Source organism: Oncorhynchus clarkii, chromosome 15 (assembly GCF_045791955.1).
Source record: "Oncorhynchus clarkii lewisi isolate Uvic-CL-2024 chromosome 15, UVic_Ocla_1.0, whole genome shotgun sequence".
Taxonomy (NCBI): Eukaryota; Metazoa; Chordata; class Actinopteri; order Salmoniformes; family Salmonidae; genus Oncorhynchus; species Oncorhynchus clarkii.
Genome location: NC_092161.1, coordinates 28,944,882 through 28,969,601, shown reverse-complemented (window position 1 = coordinate 28,969,601; position 24,720 = coordinate 28,944,882).

Below are 24,720 nucleotides of genomic sequence, written 5' to 3'. Positions count from 1 at the left end.
CTCTTTCCGTGAGCTGACCGGGGTCTGATTCGCCTTGGCAAGGGGGACGGTGGGGGACAGAGCCCCAAAACAAAGCTGAAGGAGACTCCTCTGGAGGGGCTCAGAGGTCAGGCCCCGAGCCCCGCTAACAGGGCTATTTTTCCATTTTGGGGTTCCGAATGGGAAGGAGACACAGAGGCCTGGAGACAATGGGATAAAAGGGAGCCTCTGAAACCATTACATTCTGAGGAAGTGATGGCCGTGAATGATGACAGTGAGTGAATAGGGACTGTTGAGGTGGGAGGTTGGCTCCATTAAGGGCCGTGGACACTCCATTATGGCAGCACGGGAGGTGGTGATGAGGTGGGACATTTTCCCCATTAGGCCTCTTCCTTCAGGGTCCTTCAGTGAGGGGACTATTCCGTAGCTCCGTACACAATCCCACTTTGACGTAGGAATCCATGGTCACAATCTAAAGCCTCCCGCTGAGAAGAGACGCACAGGGGACGATGTGGCCTCTCCGAGATAGGGACGAGTCAGATTACTGTTTTGCCAAATGTCAAGCCTTTCAGATCTCCCCTCGGGGACACTTTGATTGATGGACATTGTCTTTTATAAATGGCTGTCCAACAGGATGCCGTTGCTTCACACATATAGCTAAGGCCCATCTGATCTCCCAAGATGATGAAGGGCCATTCACAAACCATAATAGATACACTTTTAATTGATGTTCGCTATTGAACCTTCTTCCAGTGATGAATGTTAATATGATGAATGTTGACAAAAGACACATTTTTCAAGGCTTGTGAGACAAAGGGAGAGAGCTATGATTGTGTCATGCTAGTGTTATGAAAAGTCCTAGAATTCATAGTGAGACTTAGTCCCATGTTTACAGAATTACAGTGGTTGAATAAGGGCTCGATTCAATCTGCATTGCTGAAGTTCAGCGCTAAAGCACGATTGCAATTTAAACGTAACTTCCGATTGAGGCGACATATGCAGCATTTACCGTGAATGCAATCTCCGCTAACACGGAAAGATTGCATTTCTATCACGCTGTAGCCTAGCTCTTCAGCGCTACAGATTGAATCGAGCCATTAGTGTTGGATGTCATTCCACAGAGGTACTATGATTTATCTATGAGAGATCCACTGAACAACTCCATGAACTTGATGTTATCAGGGCCTTTATCAATTAAAGCGTCTCAGAGTATACGAGTGCTGATCTAGGATCAGGTCCCCCCCTGTCCATACAATCTTATTCATTATGATCTAAAATGGAAAACTGATCTTAGATCAGCGCTCCTAATCTGAGATGTTTTATAAATACAGCTCTGAGCTGACATATTCATACCACACTGTACAGTACCTCTGGTTGCTCTGCCATCTGTGGAAATGAGGACCGTGTTTAAGCAGATTTACTTGAGTGTCTGCACTAAGATTATATTACCACCATTTGCCACTGAAACTTAACAGAGACTCATTTAGACCTGCCAACTCTTAATAGTTCCTTGTGGATGGCTGTGTCATTGTTGGAATATTATTTTTTGATTGAGCTGATAATCATATAACCATGTTAAACTTCATATGCCGTTTTCAGCTATTCAATATAGGATTTGTTTAGGCATGATATTTTCAGTGGACATTATTGCCTCTGTTACACGATGAAATAAAATGCTTGACTGATGACCGTTCCTGATCCCTAGACATCAGAATATATGTGAAGCTATTGCAGAGGTGGATATCATCGCTATATCAGTGCTGAACATTTGAGTGATGCTGCTGGAGCTCTTCGATGTTTCAAACCCTCTCATGTGAAATTTGACCAAGACTGAAGGCAACTTCAACAAGTCTCTTCATGAGGAAGTACAATTCCTTGACACATTTAATTTCCACAAGCTTGATTTTCCTGTAGAAGACCTTTAAGGGTATGAGTAAGAGCACAAGTTTGGCCTATATCTGACTTCCCAGCGCCACAATACCACAAAAGGCAAATGGGTTTGCTAGTTCTGAAGATTTATGACCTTCACATGAAATATGGTCACAGCTGGAGCCTCTTCATCTGTATACAGACATACCACTGACAGCCACAGAATGCGGCATGCTGCATATCAAAAAAGGCGAGAGAGGGGATTTCTAAATGTTTTTGAGGTTCTACCATTTAAGGAGTTGATATGTCTGTCCCATAAGCACAGTGAAAGACTCAGTGACGAGTCTCACGGAGTCGGAGTTCATATTGTCGCTGTCCAAACGCGGTTGTGTGCGGTCTTCTTTTTTGGGATTCGGATGGTGTTCCACAGACTCTTGGTGTGCAGTAGCAGAAGCATGTCTAGACTGTAATTACGTAGACCCAAATAGCCTGTTTTATTGCGCGCCAAAGGAGGCGGCCACATGTTTCAGAGCCCTTTAAAGCTACGCTCCACAGCTGTCTGTGACTCTCTCCTGAGTTTCTTCTTTTTTTTTTCACCCGGGGAAAATGCGTCCGTCCAACCAAAAATAGGCATTCCACACTGCATGGACGTGCTTGCTGGCGGATATTCTATAACTCTCTTTATTCACAGAGTGTGGACAGGCCAGGGACGAGGAATGCAGCTGACTGGATGTGTTTTACTCCAAAATCAGAGCACTTCTGTGGCCAGACTGCTTCCTGACTGCATCTCTACATGGCCCAGGGTCAACAAAGCATCTACAGTGTGTTTGAGCCTCCGTCCATGGGGATGACACTCACATCCACTGGACTGGTATTCAGTCTCATCCACTTAAAGGGAGAAAAAAAATGCGGGCACAGGGAGCACCTCTGACATAACGGCTAAGTGTGAGATAGATTGTTGTCACTTCTCGGCATGGAAAACGTGACTTGAAAATGTAATGATGCACCGCAAGCTGTAATCCTTGCGTGCGTCGGATGTCTCGTAATGTGAGTCTTGTTACTCCAATGGCCTTTGCTCCCGGCATGAGAGAGAAAGAGAAACGTAGTCCGCAGCTTCAACACGTTGGCATTAGGATTTATCTGATCGAAGCGTCTCCATTGAAACTCATCTCCAGGCGATACACACACTCTGTTGACCAATCAGCCTGCTGCTAGCGGCTAAACCCAACAGGCAGCATCAGCGGGAAGATGTGGAGTATCTCCTGACCTGTAAACCAGCAATAAGCATGCTAATCACCTTGTCCCTGGTGAAACAGAAGGGCTTTAGCACCCAGCCAATAGATAGCACTATAACCTGAGGCTCGTTCCACCTCTGGAAGCATCAAAGCTCCATAGCGGAGTAGCTTCACTGATGCAAATCCCTATTGATTAAGGTTTTGAAAGAATAATGAATCTGGAGGTTCAGCGATTAATGATTGCAAAGCAGGCCGCCAGACAGCCAATCAAAGTTGAGAGTTTCCTCAAAACCAATCCAAAGTGTCTCTGAACTATCGAGGCCCTGATGCAGCACATGGGGAAGTGTGAAACTCACCCCTCAGTCTGAAGTGTCCCCACTTGCGCTGCCGAATAGCTGGCTTTTCCGTGGCGTGACTGGTAACACACTTCAGGAGGGCGGTCATGTGTGTTTGCAAAGCAAAGGTCCTGAGTTTGAGCGTCGGTATGAGCCGAATCAGTAGGATGTGGTGCTCACTAAGTAAGCAGCGTGCATCTGTTACACTTACATAGAGTGATGAGAGCATGTCATCAATCCACGTAGACATTTTGTCTACTGATTCAATGTAATGCGCAGGTACTATACACTGTATACAGATCTTGGTGCCAACTGAGACAAAGACACCTCTCTCTGAGGGACCATTGTTGTCCTGTCTCCATCTTTAGCCACTACTGAATGACCTGGGGGCTCGATCGAACATTAACCCGCATTGGCAGTGTTGGAGGTATGAGCTGACCAATAGGTGAGCGGTTGCTCTTGTGTCACCAACCACTCTCTTCCTTATTATCCGTACCACATTAGAAGTTCAAAACGGCGATAGAAGGTGTAGGATAATGCATGCTTTCACGTTAATTTGGATGGGGGAATGTATAGCCTATCAGTCTAATCGAGGCGTAGGCAATAGAACATCAAGCGTTCGAGTGTTTGAAATTTGTAACGCGGCTGCATGAACTTCCTCCGATTATAAATTTGGGTGGTTTCGCTGCATCCAATGGTTTCGCTCCATCCAGTGTCCGCGATAAACTAACGGAAGGAGACGTTTGTGGATTTGACACGTGAAAATAACCGCTATGCGGGTGTAGGCTCGCACAGATCTGATAGGATCTAACCCAAAGTGAACATTTGAAAGCCCACGTGTCCTAAATTGCCCCCCCCCCCCAAAAAAAAATACCAATCACACAATCTATGCCAGATCTGGGTTGGATTCTGTACACTGTAAACTACGAGTAAACAGGAAGTCTGTCAAAAAGACTTAAGACTTGCCTCCGTTCTAACCCTACAGTACATGCACCGCCCTTTATGAGCTTTGTTTGTTAATTAAATCACAAAGTGTCTTTTGTGTTCAGCGCGCCGTAGCATACATAATTGAATTTTCCTTTTAGAAACCAGGCGGCCCCCCCTCCGCGGCTGGTGTCATACCCCTGTAGTGATAAATAATATTTGATAAACCTGACTATCTGATATTATAGTAAAGCCACGTGCGATCAAGTATTATGCGTTTAGCTGACTAAGATCAAGAAATGGTCATGAAAAGTGAATATCAAAGCAAGTATTATTTAATAACTTTGTAAAATAATTGGATTCATATACGAGGCATAAAGCTTAAGTTACAAGGCAATACTGACGTTAACACAGCATACACAGGCTAGGCGTACAAATCTTAAGCTAAAGAATGAAAAAATAGGTGCCTACTGGGCCAGAGGCTTAGAAGCCTGGGAAAGGAGAAAATATCAACCATTCTCCATGCACCGGATGCAGAAGACAGAACAAAGGGGTTTCATTCCATTTATAATATGTGAAGGTGTAAGTCTTCCCAACTAAAACCAACCACCAATCAAACTATATCAAGTTTACAGTAACCCGATCAACCAGGCCCAATCTCCACAGGGTGTCACAGCATCTAAAGGCTTGTGTGTGTGTGTGTGTGTGGGGGGGGGGGTGACACCAATGTGAATAATTTAGAGTTCAGGGAAGACGTCTCAGGTAGATACCAAACATGGGTAATATAGTATTTCTCTATTACACATTAGATAGTCAGTCCTCTGGACACTATAGAAAGAGATACATTTTCAAATCAAACTTTGTCACGTGTGTAGACCTGACCGTGAAATGCTTACTTACAAGCCCTTAACCAACAGCGTAGTTCAAGAAAGCGTTAAGAAGGTTAGTTAAGGTAATTTTTACATGTAGGTAGGGGTGAAGTGATAATAAAATATAATTTAAATAATAAACAGCGTAGCAGCAGTGTAAAAAAGTAATGGGGGGTGGGGTGGGGGGGGGGGGGGCTGTCAATGTAAATAGTCCAGTGGCCATTTGATTAATTGGTCAGCAGTCTTATTGCTTGGGGGTATAAGTTATTAAGGAGCCTTTTGGTTCTAGACTTGGCTCTCCGGTATCAATTGCCTTGCAGGAGCAGAGAGAACAGTCTATGACTTGGGTGACTAGGGTCTTTGACAATTTTGGGAGTTTTCCTCTGATACCGCCTAGTATATAGGTCCTGGATGGCAGGATGCTTGGCCTCAGTGATGTACTGGGCCGTACGCACGACCCTCTGTAGCGCCAAATTGTCAGATGCCGAGCAGTTGCCATACCAGGCGGTGATGCAATCGGTCAGGATGCTCTCGATGGTGACGCTGTAGAACTTTCTGAGGATCTGGGGACCCATGCCAAATCTTTTCAGTCTCCCGAGGAGGAAAAGGTGTTGTCGTACCCTCTTCACAACTGTCTTGGTGTGTTTGGAACATGATAGTTCGTTGGTGATGTGGACACCAAGGAACTTGAAACTTGAAACTCTCGACCCGCTCCACTACAGGGGACCTGTTTGGCCCGCCTTTTCCTGTAGTAAAAGATCAGCTCTTTTGTCTTGCTCACATTGAGGGAGAGGTTGGTGTCCAGGCACCACACACCACATTTTGGCCCCTCAGCGAGGTGAAGGGCTGACTGTCCTTGGGCATTGTCTTTTGTGTTTTGTTGAGCCATTTGCCATGCGGCTGGACAGAGCACATCAATTAGGGCCAAGTCTACACCCCTGCTGGGGATGATCAGGGCTTGGCCTGGAATGCCTGTAATTGAGGTGGACTGAAGAACAATTAGTGTGGTCTAATTTACAAGGCTGCTGCTGATCCTCTCCTCACCTCTGAACCAGGGGCCATGACACACCCTAACCAGGGCGCATGGGGTTTTATTGGGGTAGGAGAAGGGGGCAGAGGATTCACCCATACTTTGATATACAGTGGGGTCTGGAATTACTGGATCCCTTGATAAAGATGAGCAAAAAAAGACTGTTATAAAATATATAATACAAATGCTGAGCTATACTGTATGCTACATTTTTTTAAAAATATATGATATTATTTTATACGATTGCTCAGAGAAAGAGGTTTTGTTCAACAGGTAACACAAAAACAAATTCTAAAAAAAGATAGGGGTCAGAATGATTGGATCCCCTGTTTTAATACTCCTCCACCCTCCTCTTTACGAGGACAGTGAGCCTTTTTCTCTGATGCTTTATGAGATTGGAGAACACGTCGGCAAGACCATTCCTCCATGCAGGATCTTTCCAGACCCTTGATATGCGTAATCTGTGTTTGTGGACTTCCCTCTTCAATTCAAGCGTACAATATAGCAAAGTACTTGTATTATTTATTTGCTCTTTTTTTCCCTCATCTTTATCAAAGGATCCGATCATTCCGGACCCCCCTTTGTCTTCTCTAAGCAAATCTTACGCAGACATGTGCTCATTAGATCATCTGGAGTTCAACTTCTTTAAGTGACGTATGTGCCATTTAAGATCAGAAATGATCGGCACTATTTGAAATACAGCCTACTCAGCGAGTAGCGTCCTTTAAAAAAAATAATATGCTTATTAAACCAATAAACGCACAGTAGAGAAATACATATACAGGAGCAAGTGATGGTGGTCAGTCAATTGAGTACAACCCCACATTAGAGCAAAATATGAAGGATGTCGGTAGCTGTCTAATGCAGCCCTTATTGAAAGCACTATAACTCCATTGTCTTATGAATGAAGGGCTTTGATGGCCATTAAGGAAATGATCTGACTTATTTAGTCCCCTATTGTTTTCCCCGTCTCATTAAAGGCTTCACGTCAGATTCTCTGTTTAATATGATGACACAGGTCTCAATGAAGGGAAGAGTTACTGCCCAAATATTGCATGTCAAGTCCTGTCAGAGTTGACTTCATATCCCCACTCACTAGAGGTCTTAATGGATTGTAATGAAAACTTAGTAAATTACCCAATCCAATAATACAGACGTTTGCAAAGTATAGCAATATGCTATATTGCAAAATGCCCCCCCAAAAATCCAGACATTGGGAAATACTGTATCATTAAATAAAATGTCATTGTACTGAAACAAAAACAATCTGTTGTCTGCCAAGATACAAATTCACTGTACAAATGACCGTATAAATGATTCCCTATAGCCTAGTTCACTGGAGACATAACATGATTCAAGTCACTTCACAACTTCATCCAGTGGTGATCAGATTCGTATTAAGATTCGTATCAAATGCATCTTCTTGAAAGATCCTTAAAAGACATCATATCAGCGTTTGAAGATGAGAAAAGCCGGAGTCATTCTAATTGTATTGTCCTTCTTTTAATGTTTCATTGAAGATGATCTTTCAGTCTATTGAGTACACATGTAAACACATCCACATGTCAGATCTGGAGATGCTTACGGTCACCGCACACACACGACACAGGTCGTACAGAGCAGGTCGTCTGGAAGCAAATGAATGTTGAATAGCTGTGACGACATCCTGCTCATTCAGACTCATATCATTAAGAGAACTCAAACACACTTATGGCTAAACCCCCCCCCCCCCCCCCCCCCAACTGTTCTAGACATACAAATTGAAACACAAAGATGTTACATGATCAGGGCCTCTATAAATAAATACAAATACATCTCAAATTGTATCTCCAATTTATTATACTTCAAACAGCATAGGACAATTACCTACATGTCACCCATTGTGAAATATAGTTTCAGAAACGGTCATTCTTATCAGATCTTGTGTACAGCAATGTAATCACAATATCATGTGATGTAAAGCTTGCCGCCATTGGACTGTGGAGCAGTGAAAACACGTTCTCTGGAGTGATGAATCACGCTTTGCTATCTGGCAGTCCGACGGGCGAATCTGAATTAGGCAGATGCCAGAGGAACGCTAACTGCTCCAATGCATAGTGACAACTGTAAAGTTTGGTGGAGGAGGAATAATGGTCTTGGGCTGTTTTTCATGGTTCGGGTTAGGCACCGTAGTTCCAGTAAAGGGAAATCTTAACACTGCAGCACACAATGACATTCTAGACAATTCTGTGCTTCCAACTTTTTTTTTTTTTTTTTCCCTTTATTTAACTAGGCAAGTCAGTTAAGAACAAATTCTTATTTTCAATGATGGCCTAGGAACAGTGGGTTAACTGTCTGTTCAGGGGCAGAACAACAGATTTGTACCTTGTCAGCTTGCAACCTTTCGGTTACTAGTCCAACACTCTAACCAATAGGCTACCCTGCCGCCCCACTTTGTGGCAACAGTTTGGGGAAGGCCCTTTCCTGTCCATACAGAAATGGTTTGTAGAGATCGGTGTGGAAGAACTTGACTGGCCTGCACAGAGCCCTGACCTCAACCCTATCGAACACCTTTAAGATTAATTGGAAAGCCGTCTGCAAGCCAGGCCTAACTGCCCAACATCAGTGCCCGACCTCACCAATGCTCTTGTGGCTGAATGGAAGCAAGTCCCCACAGCAATGTTCTAATATCTGGTGGAAAGCCTTCCCAGAAGAGTGGAGGCTGTTTGGGCAGCAAAGGGGGGACTAATTGCATATTAACGCCCATGAGTTTGGAATGAGATGTTCGACGAGCAGGTGTCCACATACTTTTGTCATGTAGTGTATCTCAAATTCATTACACGGCAAACAGCATTGGAAAATTCCCTACATGTCACCCATTGTGAAATATAGTTTCAGAAAACAGAAACTGCCATTCTTATCAGATCTTGTGTACAGCAATGTAATCTCCATAGACAAACATTGGCAGTAGAATGGCCTTACTGAAGAGCTCAGTGACTTTCAACGTGGCATCGTCATAGGATGCCACCTTTCCAACAAGTCTGTTTGTCACATTTTTGCCCTGCTACAGCTGCCCCGGTCAACTGTATGTGCTGCTATTGTGTAGTGGAAATGTCTAGGAGCAACAACGGCTCAGCCGCAAAGTGATAGGCCACACAAGCTCACAGAACGGGATCACAGAGTGCTGAAGTGTGTAATGCGTAACAATGGTCTGTCCTCAGCTGCAACACTCATTATCAAGTTCCAAACTGCCTCTGGAAGGAACGTCAGCACAAGAACTGTTCGTCAGGAGCTTCATGAAATTGGTTTCCATGGCTGAGCAGCCGCATACAAGCCTAAGATCACCATGTGCAATATCATGTGATGTAAAGCTTGCTGCCATTGGACTGTGGAGCAGTGAAAACATGTTCTCTGGAGTGATGTGCCCGACCTCACTAATGCTCTTGTGGCTGAATGGAAGCAAGTCCCCACAGCAATGTTCTAACATCTGGTGGAAAGCCTTCCCAGAAGAGTGGAGGCTGTTTGGGCAGCAAAGGGGGACCAACTCCATATAAATGCCCATGATTTTGGAATAAGATGTTCGGCGAGCCGGTGTCTACATACTTTTGGTCATGTGGTGTATCTCAAATGCATTATACTTCAAACAGCATAGGAACATTCACTCCATGTCACCCATTGTGAAATACCGTTTCAGACAACAGATACTGTCATTCTTATCAGATGTTGTGCAAATCTGTGTAAGCATACAGTACAGTGTTCCCCCAATAAACATTATTTTGGGGCAATACTCATGAAGTGAGGATCACAATGATCACGGGGGTGTCACTGTAGTTGAGGCCAAAAGAGAGAACCTGGGACTCTTCTAACTGGATATGCAAAAGCTTCATTCCAGGAGTAACTTCAATGATTTTCCTCTGGAAATTCTTAGTGGCGTTGCAAGACAGAAGTTGCACAACCTACACATGAAACGAGGGTTAACACATCAGCGTATTTTTCTAAGAACATGAAGCTCATGTACAGCCTTTCTGAAAATGTAAATTCAGAGAAAGTGAACTTGAGCGACATCATTTGAAAACTATTTTCTTACTCGGTGGCATGCTGAATTGCAGAGAAAGGTCAACTTTTCGAGTTGAGCAACACGGGCCAACCTTCTACCAAACCACCTACCAGCCATCTATTTATAAAGACGTCTACAAAGGTCAAGTGTACTGGGACAGGACAGGAGAGAGATTCTTTGAAATTAAAGAGGATTGGTTGATTCCTCTAGCATGACCTTGATTTGTGTCCCCACAGCAGCATGCTCAGAGACTGGGCTGCTTGCCAGTGACGCAATGGGATAGCTATGCACCTAGGGGTGCTACAGGAAACCATACCCTTAGCAGAGAGGGGAACACAAGCACACACATATTACAGGATATTAAGACAGTAGAACACGGACAGGGATGGAAACACAGTAAGACACAGACAAATCACACTAGAGGAGAAGTGCTCTTCCAACCCAACAGAAAGGAAAATGTCTATTACCAATGACAATCAATAACAATATGTCCTGAAGTGGAAGAGTCACCAGAATTATTGTGTACACATCCCTAGATTGGGTGTTGCGTGTGGGTGTGGGAGATGGGAGGTGGCTTTGGGAGGTGGTTTGGGCAGTAGGCTTTAGTTTCTATGGGATTCTCAGTAGCTAGTTCTCAGTACTGTGTGTGTGGACTGACAGCTGATTGCCCGTTGGTTTAATCTTGTTAGGGCTTTTCAAAAGTGCTGTGTCCACTCAGATGTGGAGATAGAGCATCACACAGCCTTTGTGTGCAAATTCCAACAGTCCAAAAAAAAAGGGACAAAAGGCCCCCCTGGTGATGTCATTCCCCCGTCAGCACCCTGCGCGGGACCCCTCAACATGAGGCAGGACGGGAGGGACACACTGTGACCTTGCACAGGGGCCCAGCAGGCCCTTCTATAAACGCCCAGTCTCTCTCTTCTTCTCCTATGCTTCAAAAGGCCACATGAAGAGCCTGAAGTTCAAGTCTGAAAGCTGAATTGAGGAGCCACGCCATACATTCTAACTGTTTTGAAGGAGTCAATCAGGCTAAATCTATCTATAGCCATTGAAAGCCATACAATGATCTATGGATGTCAGAATGTTTTTAGTATGGTGTGACACTGGCATAACTTCTGCTCATATTAGATTATCATCAGTGCCATGAAACTGCAGCTGCCTTACTGCCCATGTTGAAGTCCTATATTTAACATAGAAGTGTGTTTTTCAATTTCAACACAATTGGCTGTCCATCCACATTTAATTCCACACTTGGCTGGCTTGGTGAACCATCAACGTGGATATGATCGACCTCACCCCTCCTCAGGTGCAGCGTATTATTATAAGTCTATTATTATAGCAGAATAAGTTCATAACAGTACAGTAGCTATTCATTTGACTTTCATCAGCATGCAATGTGAGTGGTGTTACATGTGGAGTTACATGTGGATAGTGTTATGTCACGTGGGTTTCATAACCACATCTTTATAACAATTCAATAATGATGAGACGGGAATCAGTTCAACCATTTGCAGTGCCTTCGGAAAGTATTCAGACCCCTTGACTTTTTCCACATTTTGTTAGGTTACAGCCTTACACTAAAATGGATTCAATTGTTTCTTTCCCTCATCAAAATCTACACACAATACCCCATAATGACCCACGGAAAAACAGGATTTTAGAAATGTTTGCTAATTTATAAATAATAAAAACAGAAATATCACATTTACATAAGTACTCAGAACCTTTACTCAGTACTTTCTTGAAGCACCTTTGGGAGAGAATATAGCCTTGAGTCTTCTTGGGTATGACGCTACAAGCTTGGTACATCTGTATTTTGGGGAGTTTCCCCCATTTTTCTCTGCAGATCCTCTCAAGCTCTGTCAGGTTGGATGGGGAGCATTTCTGCACAGCTATTTTCAGGTCTCTCCAGTGATGTCCGATCGGGTTCAAGTCCAGGCTCTGGCTCGGCCACTCAAGGACATTCAGAGACTTGTCCCGAAGCCACACCTGCGTTGTCTTGGCTGTGTGCTTAAGGTCGTTGTCCTGTTGGGTTGTGAACCTTCGCCCCAGTCTGAGCTCTGGAGAAGGTTTTCATCAAGGATCTCTCTGTACTCTGCTCCATTCATCTTTGCCTCGATCCTGACTAGTCTCTCAGTCCCTGCCGCTGAAAAACATTCCCACACCATGATGCTGCCACCACCATGCTTCACCCTAGACATGGTTCCAGGTTTCCTCCAGAATTGACACTTGGCATTCAGGCCAAAGAGCTCAATCTTGGTTTCATCAGACCAGAGAATCTTGTTTCTCATGGTCTGAGAGTCTTTAGGAGCCTTTCGGCAAATAACAAGTGGGCTGTCATGTGCCTTTTACTGAGGAGTGGCTTCCATCTGGCCACTCTCCCTGAAATGCCTGATTGGTGAAGTGCTGCAGAGATGGTTGTCCTTCTGGAAAGTTTTCCCATTCCCACAGAGGAAATCTGTCAGAGTGACCATCAGGTTCTTGGTCACCTCCCTGACAAAGGCCCTTCTCCCCCGATTGCTCAGTTTGGCCGGGCGTCTAGCTCTAGGAAAAGTCTTGGTGGTTTCAAACTTCTTCCATTAAAGAATGATGGAGGCCACTGTGTCCTTGGTGACCTTCAATGCTGCAGAAGTTTTTGTCACCCTTCCTCAGATCTGTTCCTCGACACAATCCTGTCTCAGAGCTCTACGGACAATTCCTTTGACTTCATGGCTTGATTTTTGCTCTGACATGCACTGTCAACTGTGGAACCTTATATAGACAGGAGTGTGGCTTTTCCAAATCATTTCCAATCAATTGAATTTACCACAGGTGGACTCCAATCAAGTTGAAGAAACATCTCAAGGATGATCAATGGAAACAGGATGCACCTGAACTCAATTTCGAGTATCATAGCAAAGGGTCTGAATACTTATGTAAATAAGGTATTTCTGTTTTTTATTTTTAATCAGTTAGCAAAAAGTTCTAAAAACCTGTTTTCACGTTGTCATTATGGGGTATTTTGTGTAGATTGCTGAGGATAAAAATAAAAATAAAACGTTTTAGATTAGGGCTGTAATGAAACAAAATGTGGAAAATGTCAAGGGGTCTGAATACTTTCGAAGGCACCGCACCGTATACAGAACGTACGCATCTCAATGTACAACTTCCATGATGCTCTGCGGGACAACCCCAATAGAGAGCAATAGTAATGGCATCTTTTTGTAGGCACAAACTCCGCCATGGCTCATTGGCCAAAGCCTTTGGGGAAATGAATGGGGGTTTTGGAGGGTTTTGGGATGAAAGTAGAAAATAAGGTGTGTGGTAAACACAGGCTTAGGAGATCTTATATGTTTTATTCTATGAGAACCTCTTCAGCTAACGTCACTTTTTGTGAATTTTGAAGCACATAAAGCACATAGTCTTCATAATCCATAAAGGTCATGTTAACTGACTGATATTATCTAATAGAAAAAAACGTATAAGATCTCCTAAGCCTATGTTAACCTCAGACTTAATTTTCTGTGTTTATCCCAAAACCCCAGTCTTTCTCCATTAATTTCCCCCATAGGAATGTCTGAACGAACCAGAGGTCACTCATTTATGGTGACCGAGCTCTAAACACCACATCCCCTCCCCACTTACTTGAATTGTCCCAAATTATGAACAACAATTATGAACAACCTTACAAGTCCAAGAGTCTTGGTGCCCACCTTTCTTTCGTAGGGTAACGGTGGACAACCTGACTCTCAACAACAATGTCTCTACACTGGCGATGACACAGGTGTAGGCATGTGAGTAGCTTGTGCCACAGTCATGTACTTGTGTGGGTGCGGCTGAGTCGATGTCCTGAGAAGGTGACTGTGAGCCCCTAGGTGACAACTGCTGGGTCAGTGTCACCCAGTAACAGTTCTGTCAGTGTGGCTTTACTCAACAGTAAGAGATATGTGTGCCTTTTTCAGATGACATCCTCTCTAGTCTGGACAGTGTAGGACACATGGCCAATCTGAGCAATGGCCAGTAGGAACCCACTTTAGTTCCTAGCTAAGACAGTTTCTCCAGGATTGAAAGCTCTGTCCTTTGCTCTCAGTTCACAACGTTTGACTTGGCTCTCCTTTGCATTCGGCGGTTTGAGTAGGTCTAAGATTTTGCGTAGCTCTCTCTTCATGAGTAGTGATGATGCCGAGGAAGCCTTGGTGATTGAGTGAGGCATATTCCTGTAGGATAGCAGGAATCTGTTAAAATGTTGGTGCAGTGTCCCTTGACCCTGAGACGCTTCTAAGGCATTTTCCATGGTCTGAACGAACCTCTCCGCCAACCCGTTGGTTGATGGATGATACGGTTCAGACTTGATGTGCTGTATGCCATTCACCTGTAGGAACATCGCCATTGTTGGGACAGCAGCTGCGGTCCGTTGTCGCCAACGAGTTGGAGTGGTGATCCGAATCGATTAAACAGTTCTCCAAGCTTTTCGTTAGTCTTCTCTGCTGTAGTAGATGGCATGATAGCAACCTTTGGCCACTTGCTATGAACAACCATGAGAAACATTCTGGCTTCGATTGAACAAGCGAAGTCGACGTGAATGCGTTGCCACGCCTCTTCCGGCCAATCCCATGGATGAAGAGGTGCAAGTTGAGGTACGTTGCGAACCTTCTGACATGAGGAACATGTGTTTGCTTTCTCCTCAATGTTTCTATCAAATCCAGGCCACCAGAAGTAGCTTTGTGCGATTTCCTTCACACGAACCATTCCACAATGACCTGAGTGTTGCTGTTACAACACTGGTTTCCTCAGCGAAGGCGGAATAATAACTCTCCTCCCACACAGCAGACACCCGGACTGTACTCAGCTCAGTTCTTCTGATTTCGATTTCAGTTCCCGGAGCATCTCCTGCGGCTCTACATTTGATGATGTCCATCACACTTCAGATAACACGTTTCTGGTGTTTCTCCGCACTTATGTTGAAGTGACTGGTGCGTTTTCCACCTGTCTGAAGTAGAAGATGTCAATTGGCATGACCCCCGGCTTGACCACAGGTAGTGGTAACCTGGAAAGTCCATCTGCGTTGCAGTGTAGTTCTGACTTGCGGTATTGGATCGCATAGGTGCGTACTGACAACAACCAAGCCCACCTTTGCATTCTGCTTGCAGCAAGTGACTGAATCTCAGTATGCGGTCCAAAGATGCTCGTCAACGGACAATGATCTGTAAGAAGGATGAACTTCCTGCTGTGCAGATACTGGTGAAACTTACGTACTCCAAAAACTATGCCTAGGGCTTCTTGTTCTATCTGTGCATGGTTACTTTCTGTGTTGTTCAATGTCCTCGATGCGGATGCGATCGGTTTCTCTTCACCGGAAGACATGATATGGGACACGACTGCTCCCACGCCATATGGACTAGCATCACAAGCTAATTGGATGGGGCAATAACGTTGAAGTGTGTCAGTGCCTCAGATTTCAGGAGTGTTTCCTTGATTTTCCCGAATGCTTCAACATATTGTTCTGTCCATTTCTATGTTATATCTTGACAAAGCAACTGATGCAGCGGCTTCAGCTTCGGCTTCGGGCCGGGATAAAGTGTCTTTAGTAATTCAGTAACCCCAGGAAAGAAATACGTTGGCTCACATTCTGAGGAGCTGAGGCTTCCAATATAGCCTTGACCTTAGACGGAGCCTTGTGGAAGCCCATAGTGTCGATGACGTGTCCAAGGTATTCAACAGATTCAAGAATGCACATTTGTCCTTAAGAACTCACAGTCCGTAGTCCTTCAATCTCTGTAAGGTCTCATCCAAGTTCTGGAGATGGTCCTCTTTGTCTTTCCTAATAATGAGGATGTCATCCAGATAGCATTGTACTCCTGGCAATGCACCCAAGATCTGGTCCATCGTCATCTGGAACAGGCTGGTGCACTTTCCAACGGTAGACAACAGTCCCCTTAGTGCCCCTTGTGTGTCATGACGGTCAGCAGCTGCTTTGACTTTTCATCCATGTGCATCTGCAAGGAGGCTTGGCAGAGGTCGGTTTCCTGAACTTTTGACCCCCGGCTAAAAGGTTGTTGACGTGTGTTAGCGGATACTGATCAGCTGGACAACACAGCGTTAACTGTCTCGAACGGTGTCTTTTAGAACATCATTAAAATCACAGTGCTCAAATCATTTCTTTAACACAGCAGCAAACATTGTCACTGTGAGTTTAATGTCGGGCGAGCTCAACATTCCCCACAAACAGCTTCATAAATCTCCATGTGTGTGAACTCGGACAGATGTGTCCCGAGTTATCAAGCTATCCAGCAAATGCAGGAAGCCCTGTGTCCCTGTCTTTTCCTTATTTTTAGGAAGTGATCCCCTTGAACCTTCTGACATAGACATATCACCACCACTCTCTTTTAGATACAGTTGCATGCACACTCAAAGACATTTATGGACATAACATGTACAGTATATTAAGACATCACCAGTATAACAAAATAGAAAATTGCGCTCTCTCTTGCACAATCACAAGCATACAAATGCACACACACACGCACGCTAGCACACACGCACCCGCACACACATACACACTACACATTACCACCTGGTAGATACACATTCCTCTTTCTCACGTTCCAGCCCCTGTGGTGTTCTGTTTAAAGCAGAGTCCTTCATGACTTCTGTAAATCATTTGTCTGACCCGATTAACCGCACTTTGCCCCAGAGCACAACCACAACAACAGACAAACAGCAGCTCCCAGGGGCGGGGGAGAGGGGGGGGAGAGAGAGAGAGAGAGACACAAAAAAAATGTAAAAAATGACTATTTGGATCAACCTAAAAATAAATTACTTCAACTGGTTACAAATGAATGAGTTAAGTTTCCTCAATTGAAAAAAACAAACATTTGTATACATTTGTATCAATGCTACATTTGCTATATTTGATTACTAACAAACCTATATTTCAAGTTGTTTCCTATTTATTTCAACACTCAACCTACTTTTCACGTTTATTCAATTGGGTTACAAGCAATTCAATAAATTCCCTTTAAATTAAGAAATTAAATTTGCAGTGGCTGTACAGTAAAACATATTGATGTCTGAGTTAGGACAATGCTGTAAATAAAGAGGACTCTAACTATTTTGAAAGATGAGACGTTGAGGATTATAATAAATACTGCTTTGATGTCATACAAGCAAGCCAAACACCTGTTAGTCTAAATGTGCACTTCACATGTCCATATCATAAAACTCATGTACGGTGGCAAGAAAAAGTATGTGAACCCTTTGGAAATAACTGGATTTCTGCATAAAGGGGTCATATATTTATTGGTCTGATCTTCATCTAGGTCACAACAATATAGACAAACACAGTCTGCTTAAACCCATAACACACAAACAGTTATACGTTTTCTTGTCTTTATTGAACACACCGTGTAAACATTCTCAGTGCAGGGTGGAAGAAGTATGTGAACCCTTGAATTTAATAACTGGTTGACCCTCCTTTGGCAGCAATAACCTCAACCAAACGTTTTCTGTAGATCAGACCTACACAATGGTCAGGAGGAATTTTCGACAAAACTGTTTCAGTTCAGGAATATTTTTGGGATGTTCGGTGTGAACTGCTCTCATGAGGTCACACCACAGCATCTCAATCAGGTTAAGGTCAGGACTCTGACTGGGCCACTCCAGAAGGTGTATTTTCTTCTGTTGAAGCCATTCTGTTGTGGATTTACTTCTGTTTTTTGGGTCGTTGTCCTGTTGCATCACCCAACTGCTGTTGAGCTTCAATTGGCAGACAGATAGCCTAACTATAACGATGTACGCTGAGAGTCGGGAAGCAAGTTCAGGGAGTGAACACATTTAATAAACAAACACAACAAGAAACACGAACAGCGCACCAACATGACACAGATACAGAAACAATGACGACTGGGGGAAAAAACAAAGGGAGTGACATATAAAGGGCAGGTAATCAAGGAGGTGATGGAGTCCAGGTGAGTGTCATTATGCGCAGATGCGCGTAACTCTGGTGACAGGTGTGCGCCATAACGAGCAGCCTGGTGACCTAGAGGCCGGAGAAGGAGCACACGTGGCACTAACATTCTTCTGCAAAATGACTTGATAAACTTGGGAATTCATTTTTCCGTCGATGATAGCAAGCTGTCCAGGCCCTGAGGCAGCAAAGCAGCCCCAAACCATGATGCTCCCTCCACCATATTTTACAGTTGGGATGAGGCTTTGATGTTGGTGTGTTGTGCCTTTTTTTCTCCACACATAGTGTTGTGTGTTCCTTCCAAACAACTCAACTGCAGTTTCACCTGTCCACAGAATATTTTGCCAGTATCGCTGTGGAGCTTCCAGGTGCACTTTTGCAAACTTCAGATGTGCAGCAATGTTTTTTTGGGACAGCAGTGGCTTCTTCCGTGGTTACCTCCCATGAACACCATTCTTGTTTAGTGTTTTACGTATCGTAGACTCGTCAACAGAGATGTTGGAATGTTCCATAGATTTCTGTATGTCTTTAGCTGACACTCTAGGATTCTTCTTAACCTCATTGAGCTTTCTGCGCTGTGCTTTTGCAGTCATCTTTGCAAGACAGACACTCCTAGGTAGAGTAGCAACAGTGCTTTCTCCATATATAGACTTTCTCCATATATAGGCATTTTGTCTTACAGTAGACTGATGAACATCAAGGCTTTTAGAGATACTTTTATAACCTTTTCCAGCTTTATGCAAGTCAACAATTTTTTATCTTAGGTCTTCTGAGATCTATTTTGCTCAAGGCATGGTCCACACCAGGCAATGATTCTTGTGAATAGCAAACGCAAAATTTGTTTTTGTTAGGGCAAGGCAGCTCTAACCAACATCTCCAATCTCGTCTCATTGATTGGACTCCAGGTTAGCTGACTCCTGACTCCAATTATCTATTGGAGAAGTCATTAGCCTAGGGGTTCACATAATTTTTCCAACCTACACTGTGAATGTTGAAATGATGTATTCAATATAGACAAGCACACAATGTCTGTCTATTGTTGTGACTTAGATGAAGATCAGATCAAATTTGATGACTAATTTATGCAGAAATCCAAGTAACTCCAAAAGGTTCACATACTTTTTCTTGCCACTGTAATATACAGTGTTAACGTTAATGATCACTATGTTTGATGTACAGTTACAAGATGACATGGCGTCATTACACTGGGTTGTTCTGAACAGAATGAGCCTATGTTTGTGGTATTGTGAAGAATTTTGTTGGGGTACACATCTAAATGCACTCGTGGCTATTCTATGTGATCACCAAAATGGTGATCTGCTTCTCTGAATTGCTTTGTGAAAGCCTACCAATGTAACAATGCATTTTGTAACTTAGCCAGCCATGTTGGCAATAGAACACGCTTTCACAAATGTGGCACACCTGACCAGATTACAATTAATAATGGACTGTTTTTGGAATGCTTAAATAACAACAGTAATTGTGCGATGGCGGGGATGGCAGGGATGTGTTCCAGAGAAAACAACTACAAGTCTGCTTGCTCTAGTTCGTCAACGACACGGCTAGGAGTGCTCCAAATAGCACCTTATAGTTGCCCTCTCACTTACCCCAAATTTTGCACTTACCCCAAATTTCCCATGAGTATTTTGTTATCGTGTTACTGAATGTATCCGGAGTATTTTCAGATTTCGTTACCAACAAATGCGGTGAAAAGTGCAGTTAATGTCAAATGCAAATAAAATCAACAATGTTTGGGATTCCGTCCTGTGTCAGATCAACTGTTTTGTCCTCACCTTTAATCATTTTCTCCTGATCCCCAAACGGTTCTCTTTTGATTTATAACATGGTTATTCATATGCTTTTCATATTTATTCTCCAAGAAACATTTCAATTTAGCCCTATCCATATACAGTGCATTCGGAAAGTATTCAGACCCCTTCCCCTTTTCCACATTTTGTTACATTACAGCCTTATTCTAAAATTGATTAAATTAAATGTTTTCCTCATCAATCTACACACAATAACCCATAATGACAAGACAAAAACCGGTTTTAAGAAATGTTTTGCAAATGTATTAAAAATGCAAAAAACATCAATACCTTCTTTACAATAGTATTCAGACCCGTTGCTATGAGACTTGAAATTGCGCTCAGGTGCATCCTGTTTCCGTTGATTATACTTGAGATGTTTCTACAACATGATTGGAGTCAACCTGTGGTAATTTAATTGATTGGACATGATTTGGAAAGGCACAGACCTGTCTATATAAGATCCGACAGTTGACAGTACATTTCAGAGCAAAAACCATTGATGAGGGAAAAAACAATTTAATCCATTTTAGCATAAGGCTGTAACGTAACAAAATGTCAAAGGGTTTGAATGCTTTCTGAAGGCACTGTAGGTCAATTCTCACAGAATTTTAACAAAGAAACCTTTATAGGCCCTTTAATATTACCTGAACTTATGATTGCAAATGCTAGCACTGTATCTATAGATTTCATATGACTGCGAGTACAGATATGCATCTACTGTTCACAGATAAGAAAAATGGGCCTCACAATGGCTCTCAGGATCTCATCACGGTATTTTTGTGCATTCAAATTGCCATTGATAAAATGCAATGGTGTTCGTTTTCCATAGCTTATGCCTGCCCATACCATAACCGCACCTCAATCATGAGGCACTCTGTTCACAACGTTGACATCAGCAAACTACTCGCCCACACAACGCTATACACGTGATCTGCAGTTGTGAGGCCAGGTGGACGTACTGCCAAATTCTCTAAAACGACGTCGGAAAAGGCTTTTATGGTAGAGAAATGAACATTCAATTATCTGGCAACAGCTCTGGTGAACCTTCCTGCAGTCAACATGCCAATTGCAAGCTCCCTCAAAACATTTCAGAGTGGCCTTTGTAATGATCATGCTGTTTAGTCAGCTTCTTGATATGCCACACCTGTCAGGTGGATGGATTATCTTGGCAAAGGAGAAATGCTCACCAACAGGGATGTAAACAACATTTGTGGAGCAAATTTGAGAGAAATACGGTTTTTGTGCGTATGGAACATTTCCGGGAACTTTTATTTCAGCTCATGAAACATGGGACCAACACTTTACGTGTTGCGTTTTATTTTTGCTCAGTTCATTCAATTAGAAAAATGACATTGACATGACAAATTCGTTATCTGATTTCAGACCAATTGAATAGAATAAGGTGAACGAACCAAAGATAGTTTCCGATCATCCCAACCAGTAAAAGCAGTTCAGATGAACAATAGAGCCATCTCACTTTTTTTTTTACAGTGCATTGCTGTGCAAATATGTGTCCTGGTGGGTGAAAGAAAAGCGTACCCAGGGCCTGTTGTGTGTGACCATGGCTGTCTCTTCAGAGGGCCTCTTCCTGGACAGATGACCCCTCAGACAGCCCTGATTCATATCATCCTGGAGACCACAATGCTGCAGCAGCCTGAAGCCTCACCAGGACAGGGTTATATGGGGTTTTAGGTGTTGTGAAAGCTAAACATACCCGCTCTTGTAGGCTACATACTATGGCAGTTCAATTCTGTATCATACATTGCATTGGCACCTAACTGCGGTAAAATATAGTGCTCTTATATGCCTCTGGGACATGTTTCATGTTAGCTGTGTTGTTAATCGGGTTACCAGCTAATTGGCAATCAATTTATCATGTACTGCATACACACCAATTATGGGTACATATTAGCGGTAAATATTAGGTTAATGGGAACTACTGCAGTTATTTAGTAGGGGAGAGTGGGGTAAGTTGAGCTATTACTATTATTTACATTCAGCATCACTCTGTCAATGGAAATACAGTATTCATTCTAACAAAGATATCTACATATATTTCAGGATGTTTGGTATCCCTGGAAATAATCAAAATTCATGTTAACCTTACAGTTTTGAAAACATAGCTTGTCCAAAAAAAAAAAGTGGTCTCTTTGCACAACTTACCCTGGGTATGGGTTAAGTTGAGTCGGAGGACAGGGTAAGTTCAGCCGCCTACACATTTCTGTACTGAATGAAATGTTACCAGTACTTTTTTCAAACCATGTCTATTTTAATTTCCCAAACACAATTCAACACAATCAGAAATCAGCATTGGAGAAATTGTTATAATTGTAAGCATCTTCTAACACTTGCTTAACATCTAACAAACACTTTGTACTTTTTAAAACACTTTTAACATAGGCCAGGCCCTGTTGTTGCCCTATATCCCAGCGATAATGCCTTGCATTATGCCTGGGATGAAAACACTTCAATTTGCTAAACTTGCCATTGGTTCAACCATTGGATCAACTTACCCCAAGGCAAACATTATGAATTTACAGCTACAAGGATGCACTTTCATGCTAGGTTTGGGACCTCATATTAAAGGTTATATAGAACCCAACTGATATATAGAACAATAACTTTAAATTATCTACTTTGGTTTAGATAAAAACATCATGAAACCTCCAGAATAAATTCATTTGACTTGGTGAAAATCTAACTTGCTTACCTCATTTTCCGTGGGGTTTATTACTTCACAGACTCCATGAATCAATGACCTCTTCCTAAATATTTGGTCAAATGATACATTTTGTGTATGGTTTCCTAAGAGAAAAGAGAAACCTGCACATTGCTCTTGCTAGTGTCACTGTTCTTTGTTAAGCTTTACAGGTTTCCTAGAAACAAGGGTGGCTCAACCGACCCCTTTGGCTCAACTTACCCAACTCTCCCCTACAGTCATAATCAGTACAGTCAAAATGCAGTTAGTTAGTAGTGTATAAGGTCATAATTAGTGTCCCCTGCTCAGTTGACTTTCTATATGGTTGATCATTATGCAAACCAATTAAAAACCAGGTCAAATGTGATTGGATAGAAGGATCCTGATTTAACATGGAAGCCAAATGAGTCATTTTCTGTGCTCCTGAGTCAGATCCTTTCCGAGACGGGGATACGTCCCGAATGGCATCCTATTCCCTATATATGCCGCACTACTTTTGACCAGGGCCCACAGGGCTCTGGTCAGAAGTAGTGCACTATATAGGCAACAGGGTGCCATTTGGGACGCACCCATGATCTCTCGTAAGAGACAGGAAATGAGAGCTCTGCCAGACTCCAGGCCCAGATGATGAGACATCAGAGCTGTTGCTTTTCTGTATGGGGACTGGATTCTCAAGAGTCCCTGAGCACCAATACAGATCAAGCCTGCTCATATTGAGTGACTATTACAGTACACATAGAACCAGGCTGCATGTTGCTGCTGCTGTGTGACGTGGGTTGTGAGACGCCCCGACCACCTGTAATGGAGTGTTGACAGATGGCTTCACTGCATCTTTGAAAGGAGCCCATCTGAAATCCATTGACGGTAAACCACAGCAATGCTGATTTGGCTGCAAATGAAAGCAGTTCACTTCCTGCAAGCAGGCGATAAAAGTAGTGTGTCAGGGCCTCTGATCCTGGGCTTATGGTTAGAGTACAACGGCTCAGAATCATCAGAGGAACCAGCTGAACTGGGAAGCAGGAACCATCTAGTCAGGAAACTGGTGGTGGTAGTGGTACTACTGTATTGGTATTACTGTATACTGTATCCATATTATAGTTTGGGGCAATCTGACTCATTTAAAGCCATAGAAACATCCAAGGACAACCTCCGCAGGAGGCTTTAACCTTAAGGGACATGGAACCTTTGAGGACATTTGAAGGTAAACGTCCCTAAACGTCCCTAATTCCTTTGCAATTTATTTAAGACTTGACCTAAAGTCCAGTATTATACTATGTCCTACAAGTCATAAAATTACTATTATACCTTACTTAACCATAGCCGTTTTGTTTCCCCCACAGGTATTCCCATACTTCACAATAACAGACTCCATGGTAATCGGGAGTGTTTAATGCTCTGCTTTCCAAGATTTCTTCAAGCATCTGGACTGAATGGTGACATAGTAGCTGAACTGAAACACCTTAATGACTGCAATATGACGGATTTATTGAGAGGCCATAACGCTTAGACTTCTGTTTGCAATAAGGACCCGGACTTTCTTGTTTATATTGGAACCGATGGCTTTGATGTGAATGAACACTAGCTCCACAATGCAATCATAAAAAGTAATATGGTTTTCTACTCAAAGTTCATCATCCAGAGGCTTGAGTAAGAGCAATCCTAACCAGAACCCCTGCGTTGCACTTTCAGTCTTTACAAAGAGCTCCAATCCCCCTAAATGAGGACAAAGCCCACGTTTTCCCATAAATAATTGAATTTGGGCCATTTAATGATGCCTGCTCAAATAGCCCCAAACCAAAGTAAATAGCCTTGATTGCTGGTTAATTTATTAGAGACAAGCGCCACACTGAGATCAAACAGGTCGTGCTCGCTTAGCACCTTCAGTGCAATGAATTTGCTGACCCCAATGCCCTCTGCATATTTCTATAAGGGGCATGGGAGGCCGGAAAGTAGTAACCCGGAGGAGAAAGTGGGGGCCGCTCTCACATG